This window comes from Gossypium arboreum, chromosome 7 (genome assembly GCF_025698485.1).
Source record: "Gossypium arboreum isolate Shixiya-1 chromosome 7, ASM2569848v2, whole genome shotgun sequence".
Classification (NCBI taxonomy): domain Eukaryota; kingdom Viridiplantae; phylum Streptophyta; class Magnoliopsida; order Malvales; family Malvaceae; genus Gossypium; species Gossypium arboreum.
The window spans coordinates 39,269,975-39,283,246 of NC_069076.1; the positions used below are offsets into that span (position 1 = coordinate 39,269,975).

General features: G+C 33.6%; 1 non-coding gene across 1 annotated transcript; it reads right to left on the reverse strand.

The window, feature by feature from the left end:
• Positions 1-7,975: 7,975 nt before the first annotated feature.
• Positions 7,976-8,082, reverse strand: LOC128295672 (small nucleolar RNA R71). Its single transcript, XR_008286232.1, has one exon. It is a non-coding gene; the product is annotated as a small nucleolar RNA R71 (small nucleolar RNA).
• Between the last annotated feature and the right edge of the window lie 5,190 nt (positions 8,083-13,272).

Below are 13,272 nucleotides of genomic sequence, written 5' to 3' on the forward strand. Positions count from 1 at the left end.
AGCTTAAACAATTAAATTAACCCATTCAACCACTTTGTAAAATATTTGTATCAAACATTAAAATTTCATTTCATAGGATACACATGACAAATTCTTATCCTTCTACCCCATGCTTTTGAACTATTTGGTTCACAACCTTAGGCTATCACCCTATTGCCAACTATCCTAATCAAGGATAGTATCACAAGTGTGTACACCCATATGGCGAATGTGCAAGATTAAATTCAACACCACCTATGTGCTTAATTAGGTGGCCAAATATACATGTCTATGTTGGGGCCGATTGTGCACTTAATACATTCTACAATATGGTTACTTGTGTTGACTAAATACCATATTGTTTCTAGTCCAAAACTCGGCTAATGCACATATATACACTAGTACTCAATTACTAACAATTGCACTTCACCTTAATAGCTAGCTTAGCAAACCTTGATTTAACATCTAATTGTTCATAACACAATTTAAGCATACTCTTAATTCATCAATTCCAAACACATACATTACTCAATGATTTTCAAAATTATATTTGGCCTTAGCACACAACTTGCTAGCCGATTCTTCTCCATCTAGCAACTAATGCACATATGAGCTCACTTGTTAGACTCTACTTCATTTAACAACAACCATATTATACTAAACTTTCTTCTAAGGCCAATTCATGTACCATCTTTAATACTCATACCAAGAATTTTATACTAAAATTCACACACCATTTACATGAACATTTGACCCATTTTACCCCATATCAATTTACGAACTCTTCATCTATTCATGCTCTCATCACCACAACATGAAACACCAACCAAGAAAGACAACACCCATGGCGAATATCATCTCCATCAATAGTAAAAATTCAAACCATGGGCTAGGTAGAACTTAAACTAACAACTAAAACATGCATGCATCTCATGGAATATCATCAAACATACCTTAGTCTAGCAACCACCATAGCCGATTTTTCTCAAGCTCTTCCTCCTTCTTCCCTTTCTTCTATTCGGCCAAGACAACCAAAGGATGAACAACAACTTTTTTTTCTTTCTTTCTTTGTTTTGTCACGGCAAAGGGGGGCATCCACACACATTATTTTTTTGTTATCATCATTTTCTTTTCCATTTCTTTAATACTAGCTTTCTATTTTATTGTTTCCTACATACATCACTAGCCTAACATGTTGGAGACATGTTTCCACCCATAGCATGGCCGGCCATCATGCTTCAATTTGTCTAATTTGACATGCAAGGACAAACACTTTCCCACATGTATTAATAGGCCATTTTAACACTTGCCTAGCATATTTCTAAATTGTCTCACATAAGTCCCTACTAATAAATTTCACATACACTGACCAAATTAAAGTATGGAACTACCACACAAACATTTACGCACATCATAAACACAGAATATGACCTTTAATTATTGATAAGACTCCGTTTCGTGGTCCCGAAACCACTTTTCGACTAGGGTCAATTTAGGGCTGTCACACACCTAAGTATAAAACATGAAATTAAAGGATTAGGAGCATCGAATTCACCAAATCTAAGGAGAAATCATCCATATAAATGTGCTAAGAATGGGATAAAAATATGTATAAATTACGGTTTATCAGTAGTGGTGGATGCCTTGAGCCGAAAATCTTTATTTACCTTACAGGCATTGAACACCCAGTTGTCTTTATCTGATGATGGTTCAATAATAGCTAAGTTAAAAGTTAGACAGAAATTTTTGCAACAGATCTCTGAAGCTCAAAAAAATGATAGTAAGTTACAAGCAAAACGGATACAAAGTGAACTGACTCATGACTCAGAATTTCAGATAGGGATCGATGGTTGTTTGTTTCAAATGTAGAGAATGTGTATCGAAAAGTTCAGAACTAGTACAAAAGATTTTGAATGAAGCTCAAAATGGTAACATGTCTATTCATCCTGGTAGTAATAAGATGTATAGTGATCTTAAAAAGATGTACTGGTGGCCAGAAATGAAACAGGATACTCCTAAATTTGTATCGAAGTGTTTAATATGTCAGCAAGTGAAGGCTGAACACCAAGTACCTTCGGGATTACTACAGCCAATTACAATACCAGAATGGAAATGAGAAAGAATTACTCTGGACTTTGTATCGGGATTTCCCTTGTCGCCAAAAAACAAAGATGTTGTTTGGGTAATTGTCGATCATTTAACGAATTCTGCACACTTTATCCCAGTACGTATAGATTTTTTATTGGATAGATTGGATGAATTCTATGTCCCTGAGATTGTAAGGCTACACAGAATGCCAATCTCCATTATTTCAGATAGAGATCCCTAGATTACATCTCGATTTTGGAGTAAGTTTTAAGAAACTCTAGGCACTCATTTACACTTTAGTACTACATTCCATCCTAAAACAGACGGACAATCTGAAAATGTGATATAGATTTTAGAAGACATGCTTTGGTGTTGTGTACTTGAATTTGGAGGTAACTAGGAAAAATATTTGCCTTTATTGAATATGCTTATAATAACAATTATCAGTCCAATATTAAAATGGCATCGTATGAGGCTCTATATGGTCACAAATGTAGAACTCCATTGTATTGGACAGAGTTGAGTGAGAAAAAGATACATGGAGTTGACTTGATCCAAGAAACCAAAGAAAATGTGAAGTTAATTAGAGACAGTTTGAAAGCGGCCTCAGGCCATCAAAAGTCTTATGTTGATTTAAAGCAGAAAGAGATAGAATTTCAAGTTGGTGATAAAGTATTCCTGAAAGTCTCACCTTAGAAGGAGGTTCTCCGATTCGGCCGTAAAGGAAAGCTGAGTCCACAGTTCATCTGGCCTTATAAGATCATTGAAAGAATTGAGCCTGTTGCATATCGGTTAGCATACCACCGGAGCTTGATAAAATTCATAACATGTTTCATGTGTCCATGCTACGACGATATCGATCAGATCCTTTACACTTTATTACTCCAATAGAAGTTGAGATTCAACCTGATATGACTTACAATGAGGAACCGATTAAAATACTGGCATATGAGACAAAAGAGTTAAGAAATAAAAAGATGGCATTGGTAAAAGTTCTCTGGAAACGACATGGATTAGAGGAAGCTACCTGGGAGCCTAAGGATGCAATGAGGAAGTAATACCTTAATCTCTTTTCTGGCGAGGACGAAAATTTCTAAAGGGGAAAGTTGTAACAGCTCATTTTTTGTGAGATCAGAACAGTGATTTCGGGACCATAAATCTGAGCCAAAAATAAAATTTTATTTTATTTTATTTTATTTTATTTTATTTTATTTTATTTTATTTTATGGTTGGCATCATGATAGGAAGGTCACATGAAATTTTTTATACAAATTTTTTACGGATTGTGTGTTTAGTTAGGGAAAGGACTAAATTGTATAAAATGCAAAAGTTGTGTTCTAGTAGCTATAGGTATCAAATAGCTATGGAATTCAAAAATTAGGGTCCTTATATGGTAATTAGACCATTGAAGAGTAGTTAATAGATATTTTAATGACTCATACATGGAAAAATTAGAAAAGGGTAAGGACTAAATTGGAAATAAAAAATTAATAGATGATAATTAAAAAGAAAAAAAACCATCTATTTTCATATCATCTTCCCCAAATTTTTTATGGAAACTCTAGGAGAGAGGAAGAAAACTTTTCAAGCTTATAAAGGTATGAAATCAAGTCTCGTTTTTAATAATTTCTATAATTTTCGAATCGGGATAGTCTAATCTTTCTATTTAGGGGATTTATTTGAAAAGTTATCAACGTATGCAATTTGAGTCATGGATGAATATACTGAAAAATAGAAATTTATGGTAGAAAATGAAAAGTTATTCATAGATAAACAACTTTTACAAAATAATTTTTATGAAAACTTGATTTAGGGGCTAAAATGAAAAAGTGGTACAACCCACGGAAAATTCTGAAATTTGTGAAATGTATGGGCTATAAATGTAGTATATAAATTTTGGCTAGGCTTGGAAAGAGGGTTAAATTTCATGAATTTCATTTTCTGAGCGTAGGGACAAAATCAAAATTTTTGAAAAATATAGGGGCAAAATGATAATTTTGCCTAGGATGTAATAGGATGCAATTGTATACGAAATATGATAGATTAATAGTTAAATTTACCCATATAGTTTACCAATATAGATCTAGAAAGACCAACTATGAAACAAGATCGAGGAAAGCAAAAGGTTTCAAATTAGTTGAAATTCAAATACGAACCAATTTCAAGGTAAGTTCGTGTAACTTAAATATGTATGTTAATATGCTTGAAATGAATTGCATGATTGTGTTGATATGTATGAGATGATATACATAATGAAATAGTCATAAGTTATGAAATATGGACAAATTGTCATGTTCCGATTGAATGTTGAATTTCGATGAATTAAGGTGATTTCTTGAATAAGAATAATACTGCATATGTTACAGATAGAATTTAACCTGGACAGGTAATTCTAATGTAAAACCTCTTGAGCTTATGTCATAGATTGGATTTAGCCCGGACGGGTAATCCAAATTAAGTTATCTAGAGCATATCCTACGGATAGGATTTAGCCTGGACTGGTAATCCTGTTATAAAATGTATGGCTCAAGAGTGTCCCTTTTTTATTATGTACCCTAACGGGTACTTTTGCACGTGAGTATACTACCCGAACATCCATCAAAATTTCAATAGTTCGACGGAAAGGACTCTTAAAGTGTGGAAAGGTGAAATTAATGGAAGTTGGTAATGTGATGAGCTCATCTATGTTTACTTTACATTTATATGAGGTTTTGTGTTAACTTGTTTGATTAAGTGTTTATGTTTAGGTAAACTCACCCAAATTTTTTGAAAAGTATGACTATGTATGCTTGTAGTGATAAATATGATTGGTAAGTTTATTTTCTGTTATACAAACTTACTAAGCATAAAATGCTTACTCTGTTTAATTCTCCATGTTTTATAATACTCAAGAGCTCACGAAGGCTGGAAGTCAGTCGGAGCAATCATCACACTATCCACTGTCTTATTTTGGTATAATTAGAAATCTCATTAGGTATAATGACATGTATAAGCTTATTTGGCCAATGATGGCTTGTAATTGTTGTTTTGTAATCTAGCCATTAGAGTGGCTAGTGATGGTCTAAGTTTGGCAATTTTTGAAGTGATGTTTTAGTAATCACATAAGTGCTTGTTATGTGTTAGTTTCTTGGAATTATGTTAGCATATAAGTTTATGATAAGAGTAAGTTTATATCCATTGATGCATGAGATAATATTACATGATTGATGACTAATTTTATGTGAATATGATGATGGATTGATGGACATGTGCTTGTGAGTTTTGGTGCAGGAAAATGATAAGTTGTGGATGACAAATGAAGCTCAAAAATGGCTTTATTTTTGTCAATACAGGTAGACACATGGGCGTGTGTCTTGGTCTTGTGTGACACACAGCTTGTCCCATGGTCATGTGATCCGATCGTGCATCACCTACATCCTAAAAATGAGAAACAGAATGCTCAAAATTGGGTACACGAGCAGAGACACGGGAGTGTGTCTCAGCCGTGTGCTTAACACGGCCCTGGACACAAGCGTGTTACACGAGGGTGTGAAAACTGCACCTAAATTTTGAAGATAAAATTTGCCACACGGGCGTGTGACTTGGCTGTGTGACTTCAATTTCTTCATGCCTTATAAGTCAGAGAGTTACACGAGTTAGGGACACGGGCATGTTAGTCACACGGTCCTACCACACAGGTGTGTCCCTATACCACATGGGCATGTGGGTACTATTCATAAGAAATTTTTTTTAAACAAATTCATGAAAAATTTTATGAGATTCCGATTTAGTCCTGATTTATTTTTACTACTCATTTGGGGCCTTGGGGTCCATTTAAGGGATGTTATGATTGATATCAAAAAATGTTTAGTAACTAGTATAAATTCTTTATGAATGTTTTGCAAACTCCGATAATACTCCATAATCCCTATTCCAGCGATGGATACCGGTTAAGGGTGTTACAATCACTTTGAGGCTTGATTGGTAAGTAATTTTTATCCCGTTTTTAATGATTTCTATGTTTTCGAAGTCGTTGTAGCTTAATCTAGCTAGCCCAAGGACTAATTTGCAGAACTGTCAAAGGTTTAGGGTTTTACCATTGATGAATATGTGTGTATTTTGATGTTTGATGGTAGAAAATGAATGGTTTTTGTTAAATAAACAACATTTGTTAAGTGATTTTGGGTGAAATTACAAATTAGGGATTTATTTCTGAAAAATGAAAATTATGTGGTAAATGTGTGAAATAATGAAAAATATGGCTACTATGATAGTAAGGGAAGTTCGGTTAGCATGGGTAGAGACTTAATTGCATGAATTTGTATTTTTATGAGCTAAGGACTAATTTGTAAAGATGTTGAAATATTAGGGGAAAAGAGTAATTTTTGCCATAATGTGATTTTTGGGCTAAATTGAGTAAAATGATAATTGAATAAGTTAAATTTGATATTATATAGATCAAGAAAAATGATGTTCGGTTCTAGATCGAGGGAAAAATAAAGTATTGGACTAGTTGATTCATTTTGTCATTTTTGTGAATCAAGGTAAGTTCGTATGTTAATAAGCATTAATATAATTATGTTTTAAATGATTTATTATTGAATTAATTGTGATTATGACCTTACAGATATGTTCAACAAAAATTCAGCAATGTGAAATCCCGTTTGAACATTAGTAATAGATTAGGATACGAATGACATGCCATTAGGGGTTATGTGTTTTGGGTGCTGGTCTGTACGTCCTACCGGTCGCTGAGTTATCTAGCATGTGTTACGGATTCTCGTCAGCTTGTGTGAGTAGACCCGTTGATAGCTCGAGAGTAAGCATTATATGAGATATGAGATTGAGATGGCTTCGGCCTTGTATTGGCACTTAGGGTGCGAGATTCCCTCATATCTAATATTATTCCAAATGGTTCAACGAGTAAATCGAGGATATGAAAACGTGAGAGATATATACGTATCAGTACAGGTGTGTACAAATATCATATGAGCATTGAATCCATGAAATTGTGAGTTCATGATTAATTATGTGAATGAATAAATGTTAACTATGTGATTAAATGGTTTTGTTGTATATTATGTTTATATTACTTGAATGGTGAATGAATAGTAAGTTTTACTTATTAATTATACGAACTTACTAAGCTTTATAGCTTGCTCTATTATTTTTTTCATTTTGGTATTGTTGAACTTGTGTATTTTGTTATATGGCATGTATAGGAGTTATAGTTATTTTGATCTATAGTTTGGTAATGGATTTAGCCATTTGATTTGGCTTGTAAATGATGAATGCTTGGTTATGTGTTTAACTATGTAATTCGGCTTATTTTGGCATGCTTGGTGATGTATATTTATATATGTGCAAATGACCTATGTTATGTGATTGGTATTTTCTAGGTGAATGCTTGTTGTAAATTGGTATGTTGAATACCAAATGGTTGAAATTTGAGATATGGCATACTTGTGATTTTAGGCATGATAGTGTAATGTGAAGTTCACCAACTAGGTGATTTGTGAATATGAAATTGGTATGTTTTGAATAAGTAAATTGTGATGTTATAAATATTATAGTTCTTGGTATGGAATTAGCATGGATTAGGCTTGGTTGAGATTGGTTTGAATGCCTATTTATGCCATGTTTTATGTGTCATTTGGTTTGTGTAGGTAAATGCAAGATTGGGTGAGAAAGATGGCTTGGAAAATAGCCTATTTTTGTCTATATGGGTAGAGATACGGGCGTATGTGAAATGTATAATTATTAATGAAATAAGACCAGTAATGCTCCATAACCCTATTCTGGCGACGGATACTAGTTAGGGGTATTACAACGAGCATGGCTGAATTCATTGCCACCAAGTTCAATATCTACATGGAAAGAATTAGCAAAAAGTTTTTTGGTAAAGTATTTTTCACCCAACAAGAATGCAAAGTTAACAAATGAGATAACTACTTTCCAACAATTGGATGATTAGTCCTTATACGAGGCATGAAAAAGATACAAGGAATTGCTTCGTAAGTGCGCTCATTATGTGATTTGTCATTGTGTCCAATTGGAGATGTTTTATAAAGGTCTCAACGCACATACAGGATTAATAGTAGATTCTTCTACGAATGGTGTGATTTTGTCTAATTCTTATAACGAGGCATACAAGATCATCGAAAGGATCACTACTAACAATTACCAATGGCTGACAAATTGACCAGTTTCCGGAAAACGAGTAGTTGGAGTGCATAAAGCGAACGCACTGAATTCACTCTTTGCTAGGTATCTTCTATTTCTTCTATGTTAAAACAATTTACCATTAATTGTTTGAATAATTTTGTAGCTCAATCACCAAGTCAATTTGATGTTGTTTCCTGTGTATATTGTGGGGATGGTCATTCTGTCGAGAATTGCCCTTCAAACCCCAAGTCAGTTTGTTATATAAGGAATCAGTATCAAAATAGAAGTGGACAAGGACCACAATTCAACTTTTACAATCCATCATGGAGGAATCATCCGAACTTTTCTTGGAGTAACCAAGGAAATGGATCGAACAATCATATGCAGCATAGATGTAACTGCCCAGTTTTAGCTAAATCGGGATAATGGTTCCAGGACCACAAATCTAATGTTGTAAAATTATTTTAATATTACTTTTGGTGATTACATCATGTGAATATGTATGTGTGAAAATTTTGTGAGCTAATTTTATCGTTTAATAACTCAATTTGAGAAAAAGGACTTAATCGCGTAAAATAAAAAAGTTGTATTCCATTAGTTAAAAGTGTCTAATTGTTATGGCTTAATAAATGAAAGGTCCTTATGTTGTAATTAGACCATTGATAGTGGGAATGGTCATAAATGGGCATATATTAGATGAATTTATTAAGGTTTCATTAAGGTTAAAATTGTAAAATGGCATATAAATGATAATTAAATAAAACAAAGCTAAAAGAAGACATATTATCATCATCTAGCTGAAATTAAGAGGTGAAAAACACCATTGTTATGGCTTGAAGGTTCAGCCATTGCTCTTGCTAATTATATGTTCGTTTTTTATCAGTTTTTGATGATATCTATTTTTTTGTGATCGTTGCTTAATGTTCTAGCTAGCCCATGTCTCAATTTTTAAAATTGTTGATGATTTTGAAAGTTTCCATTTATGAATTCATGAGTTTTATGATGTTTGATGATGAATTATGTAAGCTTGGTGCTTGATATACATGTTTTGTAAAGTGATTTTGAGTAAAAATGCATATTAGGGATTAAATTGAGAAAAGTGTAAATTCAGGGGTTAAATTATGAAATAAATGAAAGTTTTAGGCTGTTAGGGGTCCCTAGGAAATTCAGCTAGGCTTGGGTGTAATTAAATTTTGTGTAATTTGTGTTTTCGTGAAATAGGGACTAAATTGAATAAATGTGGAACTTTAGGAGTTAAAGTAAAAAAAGTCCAAATATGTGTTTATGGATTAAATTGAATGAATTGGTGATTAAATGGGTTAATTTTTAATACATATAGATCAAGAAAGAAAGAACTCGAATTTAGATCGGGGAAAATCGAGGGTTATCAAGTGATCGATCCGATTCGTTAATTCTGAGTACAAGGTAAGTTCGTACGTGATAATCATTGTTATAATTATGATTTTAATGCTTTAATAATACATAAATTGTATGTATGTGACTACGAATGTGTACGACGACAAATCTACTATGTTTGGCACTTAGTGTGTGAATTGGAATAGTTTCGGCTATATGAGGCACTAAGTGTACGATACCAAGATAGCTTCGGTTTAATGTGATGGCACTAAGTGTGTGATATCGTTATGGCTTCAGCTAATCATTATTGCACTAAATCATTATTGTACTAAGTGTGCGAGTTCATTGAATATTCAAAGACGTTTGGATGGTTAACGTATTGAACAAAGTGGTGAAAATGAGATAAATAAATACGGAAAAGTACAGGAACGTACGAAACCTATGTAACACCCCATACCCGATACCGTTGCCAGAGTCGAACACGAGGTGTTAACGGACTTAATTCATTAATTAAACAGCTCATACAATTCATTTTAAAATTTCCAGACAAGCTGGCTAACTGCATCACAGTCGCTTTAAAAATCATATCTCGAGTTACGAAACTCGAAATCCAATTCCGTAAATTTTTCCTGAAACGAGACTCATATATATATCTACTAATGTTTTTCTAGAATTTTTGGTTGGGCCAATTAGTACAGTTTATTAGTTAAAGTCTCCCCTGTTTCAGGGTTCAACTACTCTGACCTCTGTGTATTACGAATCAGATATCTCCCTGTACAGAGCTTCAATGACTATGCCGTTTGTCTCTAATAAAACTAGACTCAATAAGGAATCTGTACATATAAAGCATGATTTCTAATTATCTCTGTAAAATTTATGGTGAATTTCCAAAGTCAGAACAGGGGATCCAGAAATCGCTCTGGCCCTGTTTCACAAAAATTTAAACATCTCATAAAATATAGCTCATATACCTGTTTCGCTTATTCCATATGAAAATAGACTCATCAAGCTTCGATTCCATAACTTATTCATTATTTAATTCCATTTCTATTATTTTTAGTGATTTTTCAAACTCACGTCACTGCTGCTGTCTGAATCTATTTTATGGTAAATTTTACCTATTTCATGGTTTCCATGGATTAGCTAGCAATTTGACATACATAATACCAAATATGATCATGATTAGCCATTCCAATGGCTAATCATTACCAAGCATTTCTATTTCCATACCACTCAATAACCATATCATAAGACCATATATACAAAATGATTATAATGCTATACATGCCATACTCAAAATATACAAGCCATTATGCAAAGATGGTATACGGATAGTGTGAGCGTGCCTCCGACCGCTTCCGATTTCGAGCTGGCTTGTCAACACTACAAGGAATGAAAAGGAGGAGTAAGCATAAATGCTTAGTAAGCTCACATGCAAATAGCAAGTAACATAACCATATAAGCAAACATAAAACATCATTTGCATAATCATCACCAAGACATTCATATCACCTTTTCATTTATCATCTTACCATATTGTTGTTATATCGAGTTTTCAACCCGAGGGTTAGGTACATACCTGTTCAAAGTATCCATTTCACAACACTTACCAATACGTCCCTTTCATCTTGAGTATTCCTCCATTTGAGTAGAACTTTACCCGTTGAACACATCGGAATATAATTCGGATACATGGATAACTTGCACATAAGCGCCACATATGTAGCCAAGCTACCATGTAACCCGCCCATAAGTGAACTCGGACTCAACTCAACGAGCTCGGGCGTTCGCATCCATAAGTGAACTCGGACTCAACTCAATGAGTTCGGATGCCTAGTTACATCTCACGAACTCGGACTCAACTCAACGAGTTCGGACATTCGCATCCATAAGTGAACTCGGACTCAACTCAACGAGTTCGGATGCTCAACCATCCTAGTGACATGTCACTTGTATCCTAATCTATTCCTAAGGTTCAAACGGGCTTTTTCCTCGAACACTTATTCTTGCCGTCTTAGTAGAATGCAAATCAATACTCGGTAACAATTATATTTAACAAGTAGCTCACATAATTTACACATTATTTGAAATTAACCACAAAGCATACATTTCATAATGAAATTCAGCATAACACATAATTAATATCAATAACTTAAAAATAACAATTATGCTACATTATTTACACATGAACTTACCTCGTATGCGAAAATGGCTATTTTTACCATTTCGTCCACAACTTGGTATTTTCCCCATTTTAGCCCGAATTTCAGTTTTCCTTGCTCTATCATTTAAAATATAGTCTAATTAGGACTCACATTATTCAAATTGACCCAAAATCATATTTTGGGAAAATTACAATTTTGCCCCTAAACTTTTGCATATTTACACTTTTGCCCCAAAGCTCGTAAATTAAAATTCAGCCTATTTTCTTATGTTTTATGACATGCTGATCATTTTTCCCTTCTATGGCAACATCAAATTCTCACTCTAACATGTACTTATGACTATTAGGTATTTTTACCGATTAAGCCCTTTTGCTCGTTTTCACTTAAAACCGAGTAGCACAAATTGTCTAACGTAATTTAAAACCTCATATTCTATCATAAAACACCAAAATACACAAATTTCACCTATGGGTATTTTTCCAAATATAAACCCTAGGTTAAATTATTGCTAGCATAAGCTAAATCGAGCTAGGGACTCCAAAACGTAAAATCATTAAAAGCGAGGCTAGAACGGACTTACAATCGAGCTTGGAAGCTTGAAAACCCTAGCCATGGTTTCTCCTTGCTATATTCGGCCATGGGGTTGAAGATGAGCAAAATTGGCTTTTAATCTTGTATTTTAATTCATTTTACCCTAAATGACCAAAATGCCCTTACTACTAAACTTTCCAAAATTCCATCCATGTCCAATTTTTGTCCATAGACTTAGAAATTGGTAAAATTACTCTTTAAGGACCTCTAATTAATAATCTAATTCAATTTTATGCAAAATACTTCTAGAACACAAGTTTTGCAATTTATTCAATTTAGTCCCAAATTTCAAATTAAGCACTTTATGCATAAAATTTCTTCACGAAATTTTCACACAATCATGCAATCATATCATAGACCTTAAAATAATCATAAAATAATTATTTCTATCTCAGATTTTGTGGTCACGAAACCACTATTCCGACTAGGCCCAAAATCAGGATATTACAACTCTCCCCCTTGAGGATTTTCGTCCCAAAATCTTAGCGAAAAAGTGGTCTTCACTTTTAATCTCATATTTGGTGCCAAGAACTTGCACTTAGACTGTACCTCCAATACATCTCTTCAATTTCTCATATGATCTAAAAGCTTACGTCTCAACTCTCAACTGTTCTTAAATTTTCAACCCTTCTTAATTTCCCATGATATCATGACATAAAACCGGATCTCAACTTGATTTAATGGAGACCGAATTCCAAGAAATCCAACAATCAAAGAGACCGAAATTCCACGAATCGATGAGTAGGAATTCATTCAATACAAATGTGATTTATAGATCTCGCCAAACATTTAACAATAGGATACATCACATTTTCCTCTTTCGCCATAAAAATAATTTCGATATGGCCTCAAGAATAATCCTTCTCATTTCCATCCCAATATCAACATTGACAAGGATAATTTTGATAGATCCCAATGCTCGGCTTTAACCCTTTAACAACTCCGATTT